The 23,111-nt window shown below is 42.5% G+C and overlaps 1 protein-coding gene across 6 annotated transcripts in view; it reads left to right on the top strand.

Moving 5' to 3' along the window:
- The window catches only part of Ebf1 (EBF transcription factor 1), a 408,859-nt gene that overhangs the window by 190,820 nt on the left and 194,928 nt on the right, over positions 1–23,111 (top strand). The gene's annotated exons all lie outside the window — the stretch shown is intronic.

Genomic DNA, 23,111 nt, shown 5'->3' with positions numbered 1-23,111 from the left:
TGAGTGTATAGGTGGTTCTTTCTTGTAATCACCAGAGGAATTTGCAGATGGGGGTAGGTTCTAGGGAAAAACATAAACATGTGGGTGTTACAAACCTATGAAAGGAGTGAAGGAGGGAAAAATAGCTTGTATTACTGGAAAGAGGGAGAGAGCTTGAGGCTTGGAGTATATGTACAAAGGATCTAAATGACTCAAAGAGAGTTTTTAATATTAATTTTGTGGAGACATAGGGCCACCAGCTGCTTAATTTTATTTAGGTCTAATAGGGAGCTTAATAACCAAGAACATCATTGGTCTCTTGTTTGCTTCTTTTATTGAGTGTCAAAGAGCTAACAGCTTTTATTACACATCTCCCAGGGCTGAAGTTGGCTAGCTAGGACGCGGCATGCAGGATGCCCATGCTGAGTTCCAGGGAAGAGCCTAACCCTGAGCTTGTTGTGTTTGGAAAACTGAGCTCCAAAGACACACATGGTGGGAGGCAGAGGATCCTAAAGGATGGCTTACGGCATACTTGCAGAATGAAAGACAATGTTTATGACCTGCTTGTTCCATGTAAGGAAGAGACAATGGCTCCAAATGTGCATCTGCTGAGCTGGCTTGGAAAATATATGAGGGCAACTTCACAGTCATGGTGGTCTAGAGCAAGAAAATAAAGATGTAATTGAAAAGTGGGGGAAACTATAGCATAATTAAATATGGCCAGCTCAAGGGAGAGGCTTAGAAATGGAAATCAGCTCAGACTACACATTCAGCTTATGGCTTAGGAACTAGAGACAGAAAGACCCAGATTCAAATCCCAACTCTCCCACTTGCCGCTCTGTTATTTACATGGACTAAAGACCCAGTTTCTGGGCCTTGGCTAATTTGCCATTAGATGGTATAATACATACTTTTAACATTGCCTTAAGTATTTAATGGCTTAAATAACATTGCATAATGTGCATACATAAAATGATTTGTAAGTAAATTATAGATTTTTTTTTACATTTTACTTATTATTTTTATTTTATGTGTATGAGTGTTTTGCCTGCATGTATGTGAATGTACCCATGTCGTGAAATGCCCTGGTGGTAAGAAGAGGGCTTCAGATTCCCCTGGAACTGGAGTTAAGGACGGTCCATAGCCGCCATGTGGATAGCCACCATGTGGGTGCTGGGAATCGAACCCTGGTCCTCTGCGAGAGCAGGCAGTACTCTTAACTGCTGAGCCATTTCTCCAGCCCCTAGATTCTTTTTTATTATCTATCATCATTGTTATGTGATGAGTTGATTTGTTTTTTAATTCTCTGAAATCCAATGAACCTAGTGGCCAGTACAGACGGAATTAAGGTTGCTAAAACTCTGATATTTCCCCAGAGATGTCCATTGTGTGTGTCTGTAAGGTTATACTCAGGACTCATAGTATTCTGGAGAAATGATTACTTCATCTTTAGATGGTCATGATGGGTCACTTTTTGGATAGATGAATTCTAAAGCTTCAGGGGTAAGAAGTCTTTGAACAGGGCATTTATATCTTTGGCATTAAGAAACTTCTGGGTGGGGTCAGAGAAGGAAAGACCATGACTTTACTGTCGTCTGGTAAGTGTGGAGCCCCCTTCTTAATAAGCCCCTGTCATGCACTCTTGTTAGATGTTAAAATCAGGAGAAGACAAGGTCGGCTCAAGGCTGACTCTGTATAGGCAGACCCTGGCTCACCGAGGCTCCCACAGGAAGGATTTTAATAAACTTTTTCACTTGCCAGGGAGTGCGAATGTTCCGAAAGGGGACTCATTCTTGACACACCTGGTATTGCCACAATGATTTTTGTGATGGAATACTAGAGGAAAAATACGCAAGATTATTTTATAAGCACTTTTATTTATTTAGTCTTTTTTACATAACTGTTGCAATCTTAACGAATAACAATGAAAAAGAATGGTGGCATTCTTTGTAACATTAACCCTTTCCCGACTTCCTCCCCTTCCTCAGTGAGAGCATAATATGCCGTATCTGTGTCTTTAAGGGCCACAAGTTCTCCTTACTGCTTGTGCCCTAAGAGTTGTGTGTGTCTCAAAGGAATCCCTGCCCCCCACATTGCTTTATGTTAGTGTCCAATTAATGCCAGTTAAGAAGTTCTTATTCCTGGTCTATCTGAACACAGAAACAAAGAAGAGAAACGAAGCAGGCTCCACTGCTGTGGCTCCGGCCCCTTCTGTGAGCCTGTACCAGAAAGTCGGTTCCACATGTTTTCACATTGTCTCTTCTTACATTTCTCCTCAGACTATTGTTTCCTTTTGTTCCAGCAACAGCTGGAAATGGTAAATTTGTGTTTGGAGCCAGTGTTTTCCTTTGCCCGGGCATTTCTAAACATTTATTTTCCTATGATCCAAGAATACCAGTAAAGATGCTGTCTCAATGATCCACATCGCAAGGCTGCCGGTGGCCCTCCCAGGCTGTCCCTTTAAATGAGGCCCCTAGAGTTCACTTTCTGAAGTTCATTAGCTTGTGTTATCAATAATTTAGGGTAATACTCCAGTACGGTCTGAGTGCCTGGCCCGCCCCGTTTTCACTGTCAGTTTCCTCGTAGCCTAGCAGTCCAGCGAACTTGATAAGTGTCCCATCATCCTGTTAATCAAATTACTTATGAACTAAAATTGACAGTTTTCATTAATTATAAAGGATTATTCTAATTGCAATTCAAATTTATTCATTTAGAACAGACGGCATTCAGTAATATTTCAGGAAATTTGCATATTAAATGGAGAGGGTCGTCCATTAAGTATGGTAATGTATGCATATTTCCTTATTTTTAACTTCTAGGCCATATGCACTGCTGCTGCTTCAGCAGGTGAAAAACCAGAACGTGCTTAATTTGTTCAACAAACACAGGGGCCAGAGCACATCTTTTGGCACTGGCTATTGGCACCCCCTTCCCGCTCTTCCTCCTACTTCCCCGATCCCCGCTTCTCACAGGCTCGCACAGCCGACACAGGGTCGATCGGTTGATCTTTCGAAGAAACTTTTCTGATAGACCTGGGCATTTTCATGCCCCCTCCCCTTTTCTTTTTCTTAAATGTAGGCACAGCTGGTAAGGGTTGATTGAAATGTTTTGCCATAGAAGCTGTGTTCATTAATTTCTTCAAGATGCTGAAGTAGGTATTAAGGTTGCCGGCTGGAGGCCTTCCCTGTGACATGTGGCACGGCAAGGGGCCTAATAGTCAGCCTTGTAACATCAACTGGTTACCCCCCTCGTGCGGCATGAACCTTTCCCCTCCAGTGAAAAATGAACCTGTCTGAGACAAAAGCACAGACCACGCATGCAAGGAGACAGTGCCATTATTCACACCCATACAGGCTGTTTTCAGAGATCATTAAAAATCATATCTCCATGATATTAATAAGCACCTTCTCTGATCTAGGTCTTGGGTAACAGGAAGGTATATTTAGAGCCACCCCCACCACCTACCTAATCTGAGATCATGAATCTGGGAGGGGAGAAAATGCTTGTGAGATGAAGGCTAAGAAGCCCAGTGGTGGGAGCCACTGGGCTATTTAAGGAGATGGTATGCCCTAGCCTTGTTATTTTACCAGCTCCGGGGTGTGGGGGGGAGGCGGAGAGAGAGAGAGAAAGAGTGAGAGAGAAAGAAAGAGAGGAGAGAGAGAGAGAGAGAGAGAGAGAGAGAGAGAGAGAGAATGAATCCTCAACCACCTCAAGTTGTTTCTGGTGAGTTTTGTCACCAATTCTCAGAAATTATTGATACCTGGTCTTAATGATCTGAAGCCAGCATCTGCTGGCTCGTTCATCCCCCAAACTCACGTTGCATAACTGGCTGCTCATTTCTTCTGGTTTCAAGTAGATTTGTTTTTCATTTTTTGCAGTTCCAACTAAAAGCTTTGTTGTCTTACATACAGATATTTTATTTGCTGAACATATTTATTTCAGTCTGTTTGTATAACACTCGCACTCTCGTGGCCATATGTTATTGATTGAAAAGCCTCCATGAACTCAAGATTCTGAATAGGAGCTACATCCTTGGTGGGTGTCCGGGAATCAGACTGAGGGCCCACAGCGCCTCGCCAACCTGGACTGGGGGCCCTTCCCACTGCTCTCCAGCCTCCCGAGCATCTGTAAATCAGGACTGGTGTATAGCCTGCTTAATGCTTTGGTTGTTTACCCAGACTCTCTCCAAGTCTCAACAGGAGCACGCAGTACCCAGCTTCCCCTTGTTGGGGTACAAGCCATTTCTGCTAGAATTTACCAGGAATGAAGCCGAGCGAACAGACCACCAAAGGCTATTTTAGAAAACACTGATGGAAAATTCTCAGAAATCATTCAAGCCCACTGGTGTGTATTAAGTCAGGAGAAATTTCCCCCCTGTGCAACATCTTTCCCTCCACTTAGTTTGGCTTCAGAGCCATGAAAGCCCTGGTCTTAATCCTATTTCTGATGAGAGTTAATTTTCAATGCAAGTTTTAAAAAATTTAATTGTCACTGATTACTCAGACATGCAATAGTAAAATAATATAAAAGAATGCCACAAATGATTAAAGTAAAACTTAACAACATATGCACTAAAAAAAAAATCCCATAACTCTACTTTTGTTATGGGAAATATTAAGTTGCCTAATATGACCCAGTGGTACAGGATAATTGCCTAACGAGCTGTATTGTACGGATAGTCTGTATATTATAACCTCATGTTCAGGGTTTCTGCTGATGAATTCCTAAGCAGAGGGAGGCCTGCTAGAATGAATGGTGTTTATGTAGAATATGGACTAAATGTGATGATAGGAATAGAAAGTGGGCACTGTGGGCTGACAAGAGGGCTCAGCAACTAAAGGTGCTTGCTGCCAAGTGTGAAGATCCCTGAGACCCGTAAGTTGGGAGGAACTGACTCCCACAGGTTGTTCTTTGACCTCCGTATGCATGCTATGGCTCTAGCATGCGCACATACACAAATTAAATAAATGTAATTTCTCAAAAAGGAAGTGGGCATCATTTGCAAAGTATTTTCTAGAAATACTGAGGGCAATATCTTAGGAATTGCTCTTGGAGTCACTATCCATACCATCTGCACAAATAACCACTAGATCCTTTACCGTGTGCTGCATTTATTATTATTATTATTTATTTATTTAATCTCTGTGTGTGGAGGTCAGAGGACAACTTGAAGGAGTCAGTTCCCACCTTCCACCATGTGGGTCCCTGGGATGGAACTCAGGTGGTCCGGCTTTATTTATTTATTTTTTTTGCAGGAGTCTGATAGACAGTTGGAAACTCGGGAATCTAAGTGAGGTATAGACATGGTGCAGTGCTAAGGAAACAGGACAGAAAACTCTGAGGGACCCTTTCTTACATATCTGTGAAGTTCATCATTGTGTTGCCTTCTTCATGGGATGGTTGTGAAGACCTCAAATTCCCCTGCTCATCAGACTCTTTACCAAAGAATAGTTAAAAATACCTATCTCCAGGCTCTTCCACCGAGATTCCAACTCAGTAGGTCTGGGGTCAGGCTTGAGAATCTACAAATTTAAATATTGTCAGATGACTTTGATGATCCAGCACATGGGAAGGTGCCACTATTTTATGTGGTGAGGACCCTACCTGCTATAGCGGCTTGGGGAGACAAGGCTTGCATGGGAAGTTACTGGGAAGCGGTTCAAAAGTATCCTTAGACTTAGCAGTAAATTTTATATTGGCAAGACTTTGGATTGTAGGAATCCCCAGTATCCAGTACAGTCTAGAATTTAAACTCTAGCCAGGTGAGTCACTGGGATCTACTGACAATGACAGTGATTGTGAGTGGAACACTTGTCTAGCATGTGCAAGGCCTTGGGTTCTATCCCTGGCACCACAAAAAAGAAAATGAAGCAAGAAGAGAAGAGAAAAAAGTAAGCAGTGGCTGCTAGAAATTGTCTCTGTTTCTGCAGAATTGGGATTTTCATGTGTGGGTCCTTTGGCCCCATGGTGGGGAGGACATAGTTCCCCATTAAGACATATATAGCCCAGACTAGTTAGTTAAGGACTGAACCAACAGTCGCCACCATTCCAAATATCTACTATATTCTGTGTTCTTCATCGTTGTGTAGACTCTGGAGGTGAGACTGTCATTACTTTCCCACTAGAGAAATGAACTTGGGGCAGTGGACAGGACACTTTTATTTTTTTGGCCTGCAGAAGCTTGTGGAAAGACCTGCACTTAGTAATCATTATTGATGCAGAGCTACTTCCCATCGTATCGGAGCAGGAGAAAGTGGCCAACAATGGCATGGCAGCTTCTCCTAATCTAATCTTCATTTTACTTATTAGTTACATTTTAGCTGCGATGTAGCACTCAGGGAGTTGGTGCTTGGGTGCTCAGTGACCCCAGTCATTCCAGTCAAGGTGAGTACTAGGGTAGTGGGCATCCTGGTTTATTTCAGACATAGTTTGGACTGGGGCTGCTGCGAGGCTTTTAAGGGATGGTGATGATTTCAGTATGATCTGCTGTCCTAGGGAAAAATGCCCTGTTTTGCCAGACTCTGGTGATTATAAACTGTAGCTTGGTTTGAGGAGACATGGAAAAAATATGATTTCTTTTTTTTAAACCTCTCTCCCTTGGTGATTGTGGACAATCAAGAAAATTAAACCTCTATCCCCATTAGGCCCTTTTAAAAAACCACCACCTCTTTGTAGTTAGTAGACTGCTAACTGGTTAGAGACAAACTAAATGGTTGTGTTTCTGACCTATGGGAGCGTTTGTTAGTTATGCTGAGTGAGTCACAGAGCACACATAGATAAATGAAAAAGCACTGAACATTGAAAGAATAAAGAAGCCTCAAGCATTTTGTACTCAGTTTGCGTTACATTTAGTTTTATCAGTTCACAATTTCATGGAAAGGTGTTTCCTGTCTAGCTGGGGCACTCACTGATGATTGTCCTGGGGAAGTTACTACAGTTTTATGCTATGTCCTGCATCATGGACAATCCAAAGGAGCTAACGATACACACCTCAAAAGATAGACCTTGCTTAAAAGAGAGGATTTGTTTTCCTTCTGAGTATGTGTCTAGATCTTCAGGCACTAAGTGGAAGTCTACAGAGGACTTCAAGACATCAGCATTTCTCTTTGTCTCTAATTGGGCTTCTTAATTTCCTATGCAACACACACACACATGTTTTCATTGAATAAAGTAGCATCTAAATATTTGATTCTACATAACACCTTTGCTATGGAGATTAAATATAGTGTGCCTTTGGTGTAGGCTCTAGTTTCACAGAAGCAAGGAAACCCACAGTCCTCCTTGAAAAGCATGTTAGGGTTAACCATGCCCCACCTTCTACAACACATCCTTATGCTGGCTCATCTCCACGAACTTCTAAGTAATATTAGGGAAAACTACATATACTTTTTCTAAGAGAAATCTTAACAGAAGATGATGCTATTGTGAAAGACAGTTGACACTTGCAGAACCTTTTTTTTTTTTTGACACAGGGAATCCCTGTAGTCTTAACAACTTGGCACTTGCTGTGTAGTCCAGGCTGGCCTTGATCTCACAGCGATGCACCTGCCTCTGCCCCTTCAAGTGCTGGCATTAAAGGCATGCACCATCATGTGTTATTAAAAAAAAAACATTTTTTTAACCCTTGGTTCTGCTGGAAGGCCTTATCTGGTGGGTGGTTATCCAGTTTCTGAAAGGAACTGTATGTGTGTCCATTTTCTGGATTAGGACACTGAAGACCAGAGAGGGACAAGTAGCATGTTTTTGGCTAGTGATGGAGTAGGTAAGAAAATGTCAGGCTTATTTTAGAACTCCATGAAGATGTTGCTACACCTTTGCTTCAAAGGTACACAACTGGGAAATTAGGAATGCACATCAAATTATTTTAGAAATCCTAAAATTGGCTCTTCTCTTCTGGCTCTGGTCTTCTCTTAGCTTCTTACCTGTTCTGTCACTGTGAAAACTCTCGATGTGCCCAGTGCCACTAAAGAGCACTGTATCGGAGAAGGGTGAGTTCTTCCTGACCCAACCAATGATCAGTGTGTGGCCTGAAGCATGAGTTTTGATTACCCTTAATTTGGTATGCATAACTTCAAATGGTCCTAATAGTCACACAATTATCTGACCTGCTTTAATATGCAGCTGTGGTTCTTGGTGCCCTAGTGAAGGTGGGATAATTTTTTTGTTAAGTACCTAGTGTTTGACATTTGTTTCTTTTTTTCTAAACTGCCCAAAGTAAAACCCCACAAAAATTAGAAACACATACACACACACATACATAAGCATTCCCCACCATCACCACCACCCTACCCTGAGTATGGATTGGGGTTCCATGGGAGCAAGAATGCACATCCCATCATTTGTAGTACCTCTGCCTGGTCCACATCTCCGTTCTTCCTGTTGGCTGTTGTCTGAGTTTCATTTCACCCTGTACAATAATACAACGTTTTTCCCAGCTGGCTTCCCAGTCCAGGGGGTCACAGATTGTGTTTCACAATATAAGACACCCAACCATAAATCTCCTTTAAATAATGCAGGTGGCAGGAGGGTGCTGTGGAGAGAGCCAGTCTGTCTGAACAAACTGTCATTGACACAAGGTAAGCAGAGCTTGACGGGAGAGTGAGGCCGCCTTGATTTAAGGGAGGAAGGCTGTATGATGAAGAACCAATCAGTTTCGGTCTTTAGTCTGTGTTGGCTGCCAATCACTGAGGTTTTTGTAATTTCACAACACCTCTCCCTGGTGCTGGCTCAGCTCAGCTTCCTCTAGAACACCCTGATTCATTAACCTAACTTGTCTTTGGAGGCACAAACATATCACCTTTGTTCTAAGCCTATACTTCTTGGGGCCTCTTAGCTGTGAAGTTGGGAACTGCCAGGGTCAAAGTAGATGACTTCTGGTTGGAAATCATCAGACCTTTTTCAAGAGGTTGTTCCCTGGTCCAGAATCCAGAGAGATTAATTTGAAGAGTCTGGTGAAAAGCTGGGCAAAATACAAAGCTCTTGGTAGGGTTTAATGGGAGCCTGTATTTTCAAAAGAGCTTAGTAGAACTGAGAAGGAAATAAAAGAGATGAGGGTTTATTCAGGAATTTGTTTTCCTAGATTAAAATTTATAACGTCTTATTGATACCTTGGGGACAAGGTGTCAAGTTAAGATAATATATCTGAGACTACATCTTTTGTAAATAAAGACAATATAGCTACTAACCTGAAGTATGGACCAAGTAAACAAGTATACAAAGATAATTAATTCATATACAGATGCATTGTGTGTGTGTGTATGTGTGTGTGTGTGCTTGTGTGTGTACACCACCCTCTCAGTCATGTCTGGTGTGTGTTAGAAGCAATGGTGGATCAGTGAGAGGATTCACAGATTTCCACAGACAGGATTCCGAGTGGTTCTGCCTTGCCCATCAGTTGACAGACTCCAGCTCCATAATTTCCATCTGATAAAACTTGGTGCTTGGGGGAAACTAGCATCTCATTTTGTTAAATTTTTTGTACTCTTTTTTCCTCTGGAAATATTAGAATTTTGAAAAGTCAAGATGGCATCTCATATTTTAGGCACTTAACTCATTGTATAACTGTTGGGAGTGGCTCCTATTGAAGTAATTTCTAGAATCTGCTGAAGCCTAACCGCATGGAGAACAGAACTCTGGGGGTGAATTCACTGGTTGTGGCTGGTTACACCTTCCAGCATTATTTTTTATATTGCTGACATTAATTGCTACTGTAATAATTACTCAAAAGATACATTTCGGGAGCGGGTGGTGGAGGAGGAGAACTGGATCCTCTTATTCATTTAAAATAACAAATGGTATTGATTAAACATGAATTCATTTAGTAGAACCAGGACTCCCACCAGAAAAAAAAGGGTTTTGAAAGTATCTAAAGCTCCTTGTTCTGAAAATTTTGCTTATTCAACTTGTACAACATTGCACAGGGCATCTCAGTGATGAGTTTAGCGTGTAGCAAAATGACTCTGAATGTTAACTGAGTATTTAATAATAGTCTAAGGTGCAGTAAGTTTTCTCATATTTGGATATGTATGGGTAAATTTGGGTCATATCTTTTAAACTTCATTAATAAGTATATGTTTTCAATTATTTATGAAAGTTACTTTTTATTTCTGATTTTGTTCGTTTCTTAGATGTCAGAAAAACATTTGCTACCTTCCTACAAGTTGGTGCACTGCTGAGTCCCCATCCTGTCGCCTTAACCTACTTTATCTGCCTCCACATTGCTCTGTCTGCTGGGTGAAGGCAGGAAAATGCCTACCGAGTTCACTCTTGCCTTCCCCCAGTGTCCAGCCACATTATTTTTAGGGTGGCCAAGTTCCCCAGCTTGCCCAGGACTTCATTTGTTTTAGAGCTGAGAATTCTAAACTCACGAAGTCCCCCTAGTCTTAGGCAATCTCAACACTGAGCCATTCATTGATATTTTCTGAATAAATGAATCTATTATCTTAAAGACTACAGAGGTATGTGGTAGAAAAGTAGACTGAGCTTCTGTTTAAAGCTAATGGGCATCATAGGTCTATATCTCGTCTCCCTAGTCCACAGAAAAAGTTGTGAGGGAAGATGCTGTTGCTTCTTTTTCTTTGAATTTTTCACAGTGCCTTAGAAACCTCTTGAGATAGAATTCAATCAAGTGTTAAACAGAACACAACCAAAGTAAATTGTTTGGTAGCATGCACTCTGACATTTTACCTTCTTGACTCAAAGTTTGGGGAGCATCCTGGCTCTCTCATCCTCTGCGGTACCCTCCTGTGTAAGGCAGGGATAATGATAGGATCGGCCCACAGGGCTGGCACCAGGACTCAGTCAGGCAAAGTGCAGAACCCAGCATCTGCTACACAGAAAGTAAGCAGTGTGTGCAAATGCCTCTTTGCCTCCCCCCTTCCTCCTCAAACACTGAGCGTCATCAGTGGGTGACAGCATCTTCTTAAACTGAATTTGGAGTTGTGTGTGAGCTAGTTATTTGGAAAGAGGAGCTGTTTTTTGTGTGTAAGATTTGTTTCTAAGATGTCCCATCATTTCGTGCAGAGTCTATCCGACTCCTTTCTGAATTGCTGGCACAGGAGATAGGTAGCCTTGCCTGCATGTGAGCAACTGGCTACAGGTAGGTGAGTGGCATTTACAGTGTTTGGTGTGGTGTGACAATACCCAGCTGGGAAAGAAGGAAGTCTTGGGGGAGGAGCTTGCTGTGTGGCTTCTGCCATTGCTGTCCCTTTCCATTCCCTGTGAACCTGGTAAAGCTGGGTCCCTGGCATGTTGGTGGCAAGCTTGCTGTGCTGCTAACCACAGAGAGACTGAGATACACTTGAATGAAGTGCAGACTAAGTCAGGAACTGTTTATAAACAGGTCCTGTTAATGAACACATGCATTTTGTGGAAGTAATCTCATAAAAATGGCTTTTACCTTGCTTCCTCTTCTCTACCTGTTTCCTTTCCGGTGCTCACTGACTAGGGAAAGATGCACACTTTCCTTACAGGCTTCTGGCTGCCTTAGTTTTTCTTATGACAAGCAACAGAACAGGGAGCGCCTTCAGAACCCGGTCCTTCAGTCCCGTGCGCCCCAGCCGTGGTGATGCATATTTCAATAATGAGCAAGAAAAATTGTTTTATGGTAGTTTAATAAAAGCAGGAGATAAATGTTGCCCCTTTGCAAAGGAACTGAATTACGCACTTCATGAACCAAATTAGCACCACAGCACTTGGCTCTGTTCAAAGGTGATACACATTTATAGGCCCATTTTTCAGCAAGATAAATATGACACATGCCAAGATTTCCCCGAAGTAAATATTGTAAATAATAAGAGCCACTGCCAAGGAAAGCTAAGCAATGACATAGTCCTCACTCAGTTACACAGCAATTCCAAAACGCCACTGTCAGAACTCTGGAAAACACTGCCCCTTTAATAAACTCATCTCATGGTTCAGAGAGCAAGGCCCTTTAATTTCCCAATAATAGTTTATATCCCTCAATCCTGGCTTTAAAAAAATCCACATAGGAGCTAGGGCATTTTATGGCATAAGCAAATTTGATTACTGAGTAACAAAATATATTTTGAGGACGATTGGGAGTCGCAAGGCAGCAATGGTTATGTGAATAGGTGCAAATGGGGAGATTTTTAAGGACAGCAAAAGCCTTTGGTCTAAGCCGAACTCTGTAATCCTTTTTGTTTCAGTGTATTCTAGTTTGATTTTAGCTAAAGCTTTCTGCTCACAAAATGGTCTGAATAGTGTTTCTCCTCTTGGTGGAGGTTAGCTGGTATAATAAAGACCATGAAGTACTGGGTTCAGATGAGAACTCACAGCTGGTCCGAGAAGCTCCTAACACAGTCCCTGTAGCAGGGTGCTCTGCTACCTTAGTATTGGGGGACAGTTGAAATGGCACCCCAGGCAAGTGGCAAGAGTCGAAGGGGCATTAGGGCATGGTGGGGACTGCCAAGCTGTACCCTGTGTCAAGGGGCAGTGTCTGTGGATTCCCTGCCAATAGTTGCCACATTGGAATGTGGACCTGGTATTGCTAGACATTTCATTTCCAAGAAGTTTATGAAATTTTCATTTTTTTCTCTGTGGCAGCTCCCAATTTTTAAATGCTGGCCATAAAAAACAAACCTCCAAAAGTTCTGTTTCCCAAATAAAACAAAGGCCGCAGGCTCCGAGTTTGAGCTTGAGGCAGGAAAAAATGAATGTGCCGTGATAGTGCATTCAGTCCCATGGCAGAGAAGGAAAAGGGTGGCTCAGAAGGCCTTCCCGTGTGGCTGACTGTGTCCTAGGCTATATGCAGTTCATCTCTTTGCATCTTCTGATCCTTCTTTCAAGTAGACATTATAAGGAGGGACTATTCCTTCCCCATTTTATGGATGGGGAAACTGAGGGTCCAAAGAAAGGTAGAGACGGATTTAGAACTCAGATCAGCTCTTTGGGTTTAGATGTATGTGCTGTAGCTATGACCCCTCTCCCCACACACTTTAATTTGATGGTGTGGTACACAGGAAGTAAAATCACGCAGCAGACACCCAGGTTTTGGTGGTGTTACATCTCCCATTTCTGTGTGACTGGGTCCTCTGCCTGTCATCCCTGGCCTCCACTTTCCAACTCATCAACTGGTCACAATACTTCTTACCCAGTCTAGTTCTTGGGGCACAGAGAGGAATTATTTCCTGGGCTGGTGTAGAAGAGCATGGAAAATTCTGAAGTGCTCTGTCAACACTGGAGAAGGAATATTACTCATAATTAATCAGAACATACAGAGAGGTGAGACTGTGAAGCCACTGATTGTCTCGGAGTCAAATACAATTAAATAACAATCCGTCCTTGACTCTTCAACTCAATCAAGTGTCTATTTGTAGAAGTGGCTTAAAACTGAACTCACTTTGAAAATTAATCAGCCACCACTAATGGCTAGAAAGTTAGCAGATTTCATTTATTTTAAGTGAAAAAGAGCAAGCAAGAGAAAGATTCATTTCCTGAACAGAAGTTAACAGCCCAAGCCTGGCCTGTTGTCTGCCAACCTTGTGACAGGAGGACAGGGTGTGAGGGCACCCTGCTGCCAGACCAGTAATCAAGGGACTTTCCTTTGGAGAAGCCAGAGCAAAGGCTAGCTCAGGCCCAACTTGCAACTGTTAATTGAAGACCTTGGTGCCCACTGATTGTGGTACTAGAAGAGGAAAAGGGACATGCAAGAAAGGGTTAAGGGGAGTACCCCAAGGACAATGGTGAAGCTGTTTATGCATGTAGGCAGTGAGTAATCTTATTCACCACTGAGTGAGCTGACCTGGGGAGGGGAGTTTGCAGGATTCTAATCACAATCCAGTATGACAGGCTTTCCCCTCCTAGGAGTTCACCCCTCGCTGGTAGTCAGAACCTTGCTGAATGATTCCCCTTCTTTCTGGAGTCTCTACCTAAGGACCTGCTGATTTGTCCTTTGAGCCTAGCTGCACTGAGCATCCTAGCTATTTTAATTTACAAGCTCTACCCCTTCCTTGGGACCATGACTTTTGTGCATTCTGGATGCCTTCTGAAGGCCTGAGAATGTAGTTCAGCAGTAGAGTGCCTGCCTAATATGTTCAGGACCCTGAGTTTGATCCCCAGACTTGAACTCCCCCAAACAACCCAAACAAATGAACTTCTCAGGGCTGGGGGAATCGTGTCGTCAGTGAAGTGCTTACTGCACAGGCCCAGGGACATGAGTGCACTCTCCAAAACCTATATGCTTATATTCCCAGCATTGGGGAGGCAGAAGTAAGTGTATTCCACAGCTTGCTGGCCAGCCAACCTGTTCAGCTGGCAAATTCCAGGCCAGTGGGAGACTGTCTCAAAAAACAAGGTGGACAGCACCTGAGGAATGACACCAGAGGTTGGCCTCTAGCACATGCGCACGCACACACACGCGCGCACACACACACACACACACACTCACACACACATTATAACTGTTTTTTTCTTGTGCTATGCTTTATTCTATAAACCAAGCTTAACTACAATTCCCACAGGAACTTTCTATCTTTCACCTATGCAATAGGCAGCCCCGCTTGGAACCATGGCTGCTTTTTCTGCATAACTATATATCCTTGGGGGCAGGCTAACCCCCTGCATGGTGTGCTGTTTGGTGTTCTCTCTCTCTCTCTCTCTCTCTCTCTCTCTCTCTCTCTCTCTCTCTCAAACCTGTGGCCTTAGCCTACTGGGATAGCTCCATTGTTTAAGTTAGCTTTGGACATCAAGTAACACCAGTATGCTTGGTCTGTGATTGATAGGTGATTATTTTAAGGGAGGAGTCGCTATTGCATTACAAGTTGTTTTCTGGTTGAGCAGCTAAGGTCTTCTTGTTAGCTTCCTAAGAAATTTTTATCCTTTCCCACAGCAATAAAAATCGCATAGAGAAGCACTCCTTCCTCTTGGTAGATGGGCGTCAGTGTGCACTCGAGGCAACGCAACAGACGTACATCTATTCACCGTTTACTGTTGACTACCCACTGAGAAGCAGCTGGGGACATAGCCATGAGCAAGACAGCCAATCTTCCTGCTCTCCTGGGCTTCTGTCCTAGTGGAGCAGCAGACAGTTAGCAAGTGAAATAAATAATCAAGGTAATTTTTCAGACAGTGCAAAGTTTTAGTGGTGCTAGCTGAATATGAGGTCAATTATGGAGAACAAATGGTATTAGTACTAGAGTCAACTTAGTGGAAACGGAGTCTAGAAATGGCAGCGATGGTAAAAAAAAGACAACGAGTTCCTCATCAGAAGAGGAGGGAAAATGGAATCTAGGGCCATTCCAGCCTGATCCTGGGGTGGTACTAGGTCATCTCCAAGGCTCTTTCCAGTGAGAAGGTTCTAGTATTCTCTTGATAGATGCCATGTCTCTGAGGCTGTGGGATGAAGTGAGCCAACCCGAGCTCTAGTGATGACTATTTGTGTGACCTCGCTTCACTTCTTTTAACTTTACTGTCTGATGAATGGGAAGATCCATTATGACTGTGACAAGGGTTAAATTAACTAAAGCTTACAAGTACCTAGTATAGTAACTAGTTACCACTAAATAGCAGTTGCTATTATGCTTGATGTTTTTATAGTTTCTATTATTAACAAAACTTGGAGACTTGCTTCAGGGGATCTTCCCGCTGAGATTGCCTCTAGGGAGCAAGTTAAGGGAGCAGTTGAGGACAGGTGATTTGATTTCATTAGGAAAGAAAAGGAGTAGAGAGGGATGGAGGCATATTCTGCAATGTGATTTGTTTGGCACCCCAGCCCAGCACCCACTTCTTCAGGGATATTGGGTGATGCATTCAACTATGTCTCTTGCCTCTTGGATCCAGGCATCAGGAAGACAAAAGAGCCTCCTCTTCGATAAGGATCTGCCAATTCTTGTCTGAGATATCTTAGTGTGAAAATTTTCCTACAGAGGTAGGAGGAAACCTGCAAAAAGCATGAGAAACATCTGGAGGCAGCCCAAGCCAGCAGCCGAGGGCCTGACTGTCTGCCAGAGGGCCAGATGCTGATGCTGGAGGCCTCTTGCTTCCCAGCTTGTCATCTGGGTTGGATGATGCCATCCAAAAGGACCACAGAGTAGCAGGGCAGTGAGCAATCCATCTCCTCCCACCCACAGTTTTTAATTGTGTGGCATGGAGGGAAGGAGGGGGAAGAGGGTTACAAAGTTTGCCCCCCAAACCACACCTTCCTCATGGAAAAAGGCTCTCCTCAAACACATGGCTCTGGCCACCCAGAGTCTCAGGAGAATGACCTATCCCACCTCTCTTCCTTTTCTTGTCATCTAAAGAGAATGAACAGAGATGCTTAGCTGTCTGATAAGGGGAGAAGTGAGATTTTTCTTACTTGGGAATGTATTAAGAATTTTTAACCAACTGCATCTATCTTTACCTTATAGGATTTCCTGTATTGCAAGTGTTCTTCCTATTAACAGCTTTGGAGTCTGATATTGGTCAAAGCAGATCATTGGGATTCAGGGAAGCATCCTCCTCTTCACTGCAGAAATAATCAAGAGCCTGTGCATACGGTGCTCATGAAAAGAGAAAAGACCAGAGCAAGTGTGTACACACACACACACACACACACACACACACACACACACACAGAGTTGTATTCCAGATGAGGTTACCACATCATGCAATTCCCATGTAGTTCAGGGATATCTTTCTGCCTTATAATTGCTCAGGGACAGATAAAACTCCACAAACAGCATGGACAACAGAGTAACTGTCATGTATGTTTTATGTTAAACCCTTCAGCATCTAGGAGACTTTCAGGCATGGTCTGTGTTCAGGTTGAATGCTGGCATAATGTTTTTATTCTCATGTACGTACTTGAACTTACAAATAATGGCGGCGTTTTCTGGACATTTGCAAAGCAGAAGTTTTATTTTGAGGTAGTACCTGTTGGAATAACTTAGCGTGTAATTTTCAATCTCACATAACCACTCAGCCATATTGCTGAAGAACTGGGAGAGTCTATTTCAATAACACTGGGAGAACAATATTGCGGAAATCTCCAGTCTTGGCTGCAGATCTTTCTGCCTTCATTAGGGGACTGACTGGGGTTTCTTGGGCTGAAATCTTATAACCACTGCTTTTTGCAGGCAGATTGTAGTGTACCTTTTGGGGAGGGACTTTTTTTTGGTCTTTTTGAGACAGGGTCTCCCCAGGTGGCCTGGCACTCGCTATGTAGACCAGGCTGGCCTTGATCTCACAGAGATCCACCTGCCTCTGGGACTAAAGGCTTTTACTGCCATGCCCGGTGGGGAGAGGATGTTTTAAGCTTCCTCGAACTTGCTTGGTGTGTTGCTAGTGGGCCCACCACCTCAGGCGCTGTTCCGCTGTCCTGTGATACAGGTTCTTAGTGTTTCATCCTTAGTCTGTGCTGCTTAGAGCCACTTCTGCTTTAGGAAAATGGGGTGCCTGAGAATAAAAATAATCTGTGTTTAAGATGGGGGTGACGACCACACTGATGCAACCTTATCAGCCGAAAGCCTGAGGTTTTGAGCATAGCAGAAGTGGGGCAGAAATGACAATTAGATGTGAACTTTATACCTGCAAGTTGTCTTCCAGACTAACAAATGCCCTGGTTAGAAAAATTTCTGAGGTTGGGTATTTTGGAAGAAAATAGAAGTTATAATGTGAAAGAAAAAAAAAGAATGTATTTTATTCTAAAGTTGGGGCAAAAGCTTCAAGGCTAGATAGGAGAAAGAACCTTTGATTCTGATTGGTGGTCTCATCTCAGATGCTTTAGGAAGTTAGACACATTTGATGACAAATTTCTGAGAAAGCTTTGTGAGGGGCTGAAATTCTAAATCTGATATTAAGTGTTAAGTAGTGATAAGAAGACAATCATAGGTATAGATATTGATTAGAAGAGAGCATCTAGAGGTAAAAATACATAAACAAACATGCAAATAAATAAACAAACTAGGGGCTCTTCAGATCCAAGATACATTTCTCCAATATTAAAAGTAGCTGATTATATACGCTTTGTAGCAATGACATCATATTTTCCCTTTTTAAAATGAAGTTTTGTGATTTTTCATACAGTTTATTTGGGTCATATTTAGATTTCCCCCCATCTGCACCTCCACTTGCTGTGCCCTGCTCAATTTAATGTGCTCTATCTCATATGTATATAATATGTATATATACAATAACACATAGATTAAGGCCTGTAGAGTCTAATTTGTGTCCCCAAATGTACTTCAGCGTGGGTCTATCCATAGGAGCCTGGTTAACCTTAGAGTCATACCCTAGAAAGAAACTGTCTGCCCTTCTTAGCAGCCACCAGTTGCCAAAGGTCCCTCAGGTAGAACTGGAGTTTCTTACTTCCCACTTCTATTCTGGGATTTTGTAATGGTACCATTTCTGATATTTTAAAAAATATTTTATTTATTATTTTTATTTTATGTGTATGAGTGCATTGCCAGCATGTGTGTAAGTGCACCCGTGTCATGCAGTGCCTGTGGAGGTCAGAAGAAAGTATCAGATCCTCTGGAACTGGAGTTATGGATGGTTATTAACCACCAGGTCCTCTGCAAGAGCAGTCAGTGCTCCTCACTGCTGAGCCATCTCTCCAGCCCCTCCGATATTTTTTAAATGGTGGAAAGATCTAGGATAAACTTAAAAGTCATGGTCCTTAAATAGCAAGTGAGAAGAGTATTCTGGGGACCTGGATCATGACAAAATATCCCCTTTACACAGATTTGAAGTCAGTGACGGCCTTTCATTGGCAGACAGTGTTTGTCCAGCACCCTGCACACCTCATTTTGTACCTTTTGTGAGTCATCTTGTTTCTTCCTCATGGCAGCCCAGTGGAGGCACCATGAATGTCTCCATTGCAGAGCTTTCCTTGCCCCTTAGTGTTGGAGGCATTCTCTTTTCCCAAGTGAATCATCTTGTAACAAGAAGTAAGTGTGACTTGGTAGAAAACAGCCATGGAGACACTGGCACAACTTGAACTTGAAGTTAAGTCTTATGACTTTCCTATGGGCTCTTCCTAGCATTGGATGGTGACTTCTTTGAAACACTATTGCATGTCATGAGCTTTGTCTACTTGAGTAGTTAATTTCTTAATTTTAGACTCTCCTTAGCTGTTCTCTTTGACTTACTAAGAACAAAAACGATTTTAGTTTTCCTACAGTATTATTGAATATCTAATAGATCCTTAGTAAGTATAAGCTGACTGTTCAAAACAAGTTTTGTGTGTGTTGTATGTATGCATGTATATGTGCAGGTTCAAGTCTGTATAGGTGCATGTGCATGTGTGTATTCATGGGAAGGACCAGAGGTCAGTCTTGGGTGTTGTTCCTCAGGCACCGTCCACCATGTTGTTTTGCCAAAGGGTGTTCCATTGGCCTGGAACTGGTCAAGTAGGCTAGGCTACCTGGCCAGTAAGTGCCAGGATTGCCTCCATCTCCCTAGTGTTGGGAGTACAAGTGTGTGCCACCATACCTGGCTTTTTACGTGGGTGTTAGAAATTGAACTCAGAGCTTCATGCTTGCATGGTAAGCACTTTACCCACAGAGCCATCTCCCAAACCTCTCAAAATAACTCGAGCTAAATGTCTCTTGGGCTTTAATCAAGGGAGTCAGATTCTACCTTCATTCCTGCCCAGTTGTACAATCTCAGCACATCTCTGTAACTTTATGTGGGCCACCTGGATGTGTAGAGAGGAGAGTCCAAGGTTTCTTTTGATCTCTCAGAGAGAAATGAAATATCAAAAGTGGAAAGTCTTTGTGCTTGTTTTCAATGGAAGGTTTAAAAAGCCTACTAGAGTCAGTGGAATACAGAGGCAATGTTAATGGAGTAACGAAAGAAGGTGGCAAGATCACAGAAAATAAAGGAGCCCCACCATGAGTACCAACCCCAGTGTGTCAGTGGACACAGCACAGATGTACAACATCAGAGAAGCAGAAGCTTGGAAACCCCACAGTTGGCATCCCAGCCTCTGTCTCTTAGCTGTGTGGTCTTGAGCAAGTTACTTAAGCTCTTTAAGCTTTGGCTTCTACCTCAGGAAACTGTGGGCAGTACCAGGCCCCTAAAACAAGACAAATATGAGAGAATTAATGAAAAACAGCCCATACGCGGTGCATTCCGACTCTCAAAAATGGCAGCTGTTGCATATATTATTGAATGAACTATTTGTTGGGCGTTTATTCTTTCAAAAAGATGTGTCATGAGTAAAGAGATTTGAGAAAGAGTGAGATAGAGCTTCTGACCCTGGAAATTAATTTTGAATCTATAATAGTTGAAAGAGAAACAAGCCCAACCTTTTATTAATAGTATAGAGTACCGAACAGAAAATAATTCACTGGGCCCAGAAGGGGTGGCACACATCTTTAATCCCAGCACTCAGGAAGGCAGAGGCAGGTGAATCTCTGTGAGATTGAGGCCAGCCTGGTCTACATAGTGAGTTCTAGGCCAGCTGGAACTACAAGGAGAAGAATTCACTGAAAATTCCACTATCCAGTCTCTATACTGGTTGGTACAAAGACCTTGAAGTCTCTTTCTTTTCAGGTGATTAGGAATATCCTATTTTGGTTGAAAGTGATTTGAAACTTGTCTTCTATGAAGGGTTAATAATTCATATTTTTTTCTTTTATTGTCATTGTGTCTAATGGTTCTTTTTTCAATCTGCCCTTACTCTGAATTTTTTCCCTCACTTATTTGCTATATGGAGTGCATTAGGCTCTCTCCCTGTCCCCCCCTCCCCCCCTTCTCTGCATCAAGAATACATTTCAGAAGAGATGCTTGTCTGTGTCAGTAGTTCCAGAAGTATGATTTGGCTGATGTTGGGATTTTATTTTTAGGACTTGGAAGCTGCATTTCAGCAGCTGCTTAGGGAACTCAGGCTTTGGATGTGTTTGCAACTAGGAGCACTTTCCACCTATGTCTCCAGGGATCACAGGTCAGGGTTAAGGCCACTTGTCCACAGAATCTGAGTCGGCCGGGTGACTCCCTCCATGAAAATTGCTTACCTTCTCCTTCTGGAGAAGTCTCCAGTAAGGAAGATAGCCTTGTCTTCAGTCACTGACCTGGGCTGTTAACTTCCATCCTTTAATCCCAAGCTCTTCAACTAACATTGTATAGGATGTTTGAATATTAAATAAGACAATGCTTGTACAATACTTAGGGTACATAGTAGACACTCGGTAAATATTAGCTAATACATACTAACTTCATTGTTGTCATTATTATAAAATACAAAATCAAATCTATTTTTAATGCTTTTGTATTTATTCAGAGCACACACAGGACTTTGCTTAGTGACTGCTTGATGAATTTTGCTACGCCCCGATGTCTCACTTATTGTGGGTATTTATATTCTTATATTTCCTATAGGTTGAGAGAGATTCTGGTCTTTGTAATCTTTATTCCTTTTAATATTTAAGCAGCTTCATCTGCTTCATTGGTGAGATATCACATAATGTTGTACTTGTCAAGTGTATAGCAGATCAACTTTTTAAAACTGAAAAAACTCTGAATTCTGAAACATATCTAGCCCTAATGGGGTCCAGGTCAGGGATTGTGGCTTAGAGATGCAGAGAGATTTGTATGCTTTAATATTTGCACACACTCTGCCCATCTGATTGTCAGAGAGGTCCATTGAAACCAGGAGGGCAGGTAGGCGCTCCCTTCTGGTACGTGGGAATGGACACATGGGGGAGTTGGATGACCTGACCATGTGGCATAAGTGGCTGAGTTCCCATGTTCTCTCTATCCCCTCCCTGCTGTTCCATGGGATATTGAAAGAACAACTAATCCTGCCTGTGAGACCATGGAAGAGGTGATTGCTGGTCAGGGATTTAGAGGACCAGCCAGTCTCCAGATGCTACAAATAGAGAAAGGGAGGAGCCACCAACCAGTACCTCTTGCCTTGGGAGCCTAGTGTCACAGAGACTAATCTGCCTCTTGCCATAACTTAACCCAGGACAATTTCAAGACAATATATAAAAGGAAGGAGAAAAAATAAACACAATCAGGATAAAGACATTAAAGGCATGTTAGGTTTGGGGAGAACTTTCTCTTTTATTTCTCGGTTCTTCATTCTGCAGCTTTTAACTTTGTGAATATAGAGTATTTTGAGAACCAACAGAAAAACAAAAACAGAAACAAAAGATTGACTGCCAGGTTCCCTAGTTCAAACTTGGAGGAAGTAGAAGCCACATTTGATCCATATCCACCTTATTTTCTAGGCTTCTGTTTTTGCACAGAGAACATAAAGATGGCTTCCTTAATCAACACTGAGCGGACTCCGCCGCCCTTGCCAGAGACTCAGGAGTAGCAATTTAAATAGAATGGCATTTTTTCTTTAATGTAGTGACTCTTTTTCCTTTAGTGATTTGCAGGATGTATAGTGATGTGTTGGGCCCCCAAATACTTGAAATACATTTTAAATTAAGTTCCCCCACCCCCTCCCTTTCTTAAAAAATGCGACATGAGCTTCAATCTTTGAAAATGCTTCAGCGGAGCTCTTTGAAGAATAACAGATCTCTGTAAATTTCTCGGATAATATTGCCCTACACCTGGAACACAAGACCCATTTGGAAACGGTAATTTGGTCCCCAAAGGGCCCTTCAGCCTCTGCCCTGCCTGCTGGCCCTGCTGAACTGTCTAGGAATAAAGCTCCAGATAAATGGGGCTGGATTTTTGCAGAGTCGTTTAAAGCCCTTGCCCAGTCTTGTCTTTCGTGTAGAGAATCTACTTGCAAAAGCGCTTCAAGTGTGAAGCATCCTTTGACCACCTGATTCTGTTCCCTTCCACACCTTTATGGATCCTCTATTAGGAGCCTGCCTAACCTTGGCCTTAGCCAAGGATTAAGTGAGTAGGTTCTTCATGTAATAAATCTAAAGACATATTAAAAGTAAGGAAAAAGGATTTCCCATGTGTTTGGGGGGATTTATAAGTGTCAAAGGCTAAACAACTTACAAGAGAAGTAAGATTGCCTCTCTTTCCAACCTGGACATGTTCTAATATTGTGACACAGTGTAGAATTAAGCTGGCTTACTAAGTAGAAACATGTAGCATAATTGAAAATGCACAGTACAGAGAGGAATTCTCAGTACAGCAATGTCCTGTTGTGAAGATTACACTCATTTATAAGGAATGCCTTCACTCTTGATCCCAGCTGTGCGGGACCATAGACTGAGTCT

This window comes from Nannospalax galili, unplaced genomic scaffold (assembly GCF_000622305.1).
Source record: "Nannospalax galili isolate Female #2095 unplaced genomic scaffold, S.galili_v1.0 scaffold667, whole genome shotgun sequence".
Classification (NCBI taxonomy): domain Eukaryota; kingdom Metazoa; phylum Chordata; class Mammalia; order Rodentia; family Spalacidae; genus Nannospalax; species Nannospalax galili.
This window is presented reverse-complemented; position numbering and strand designations above follow the sequence as displayed.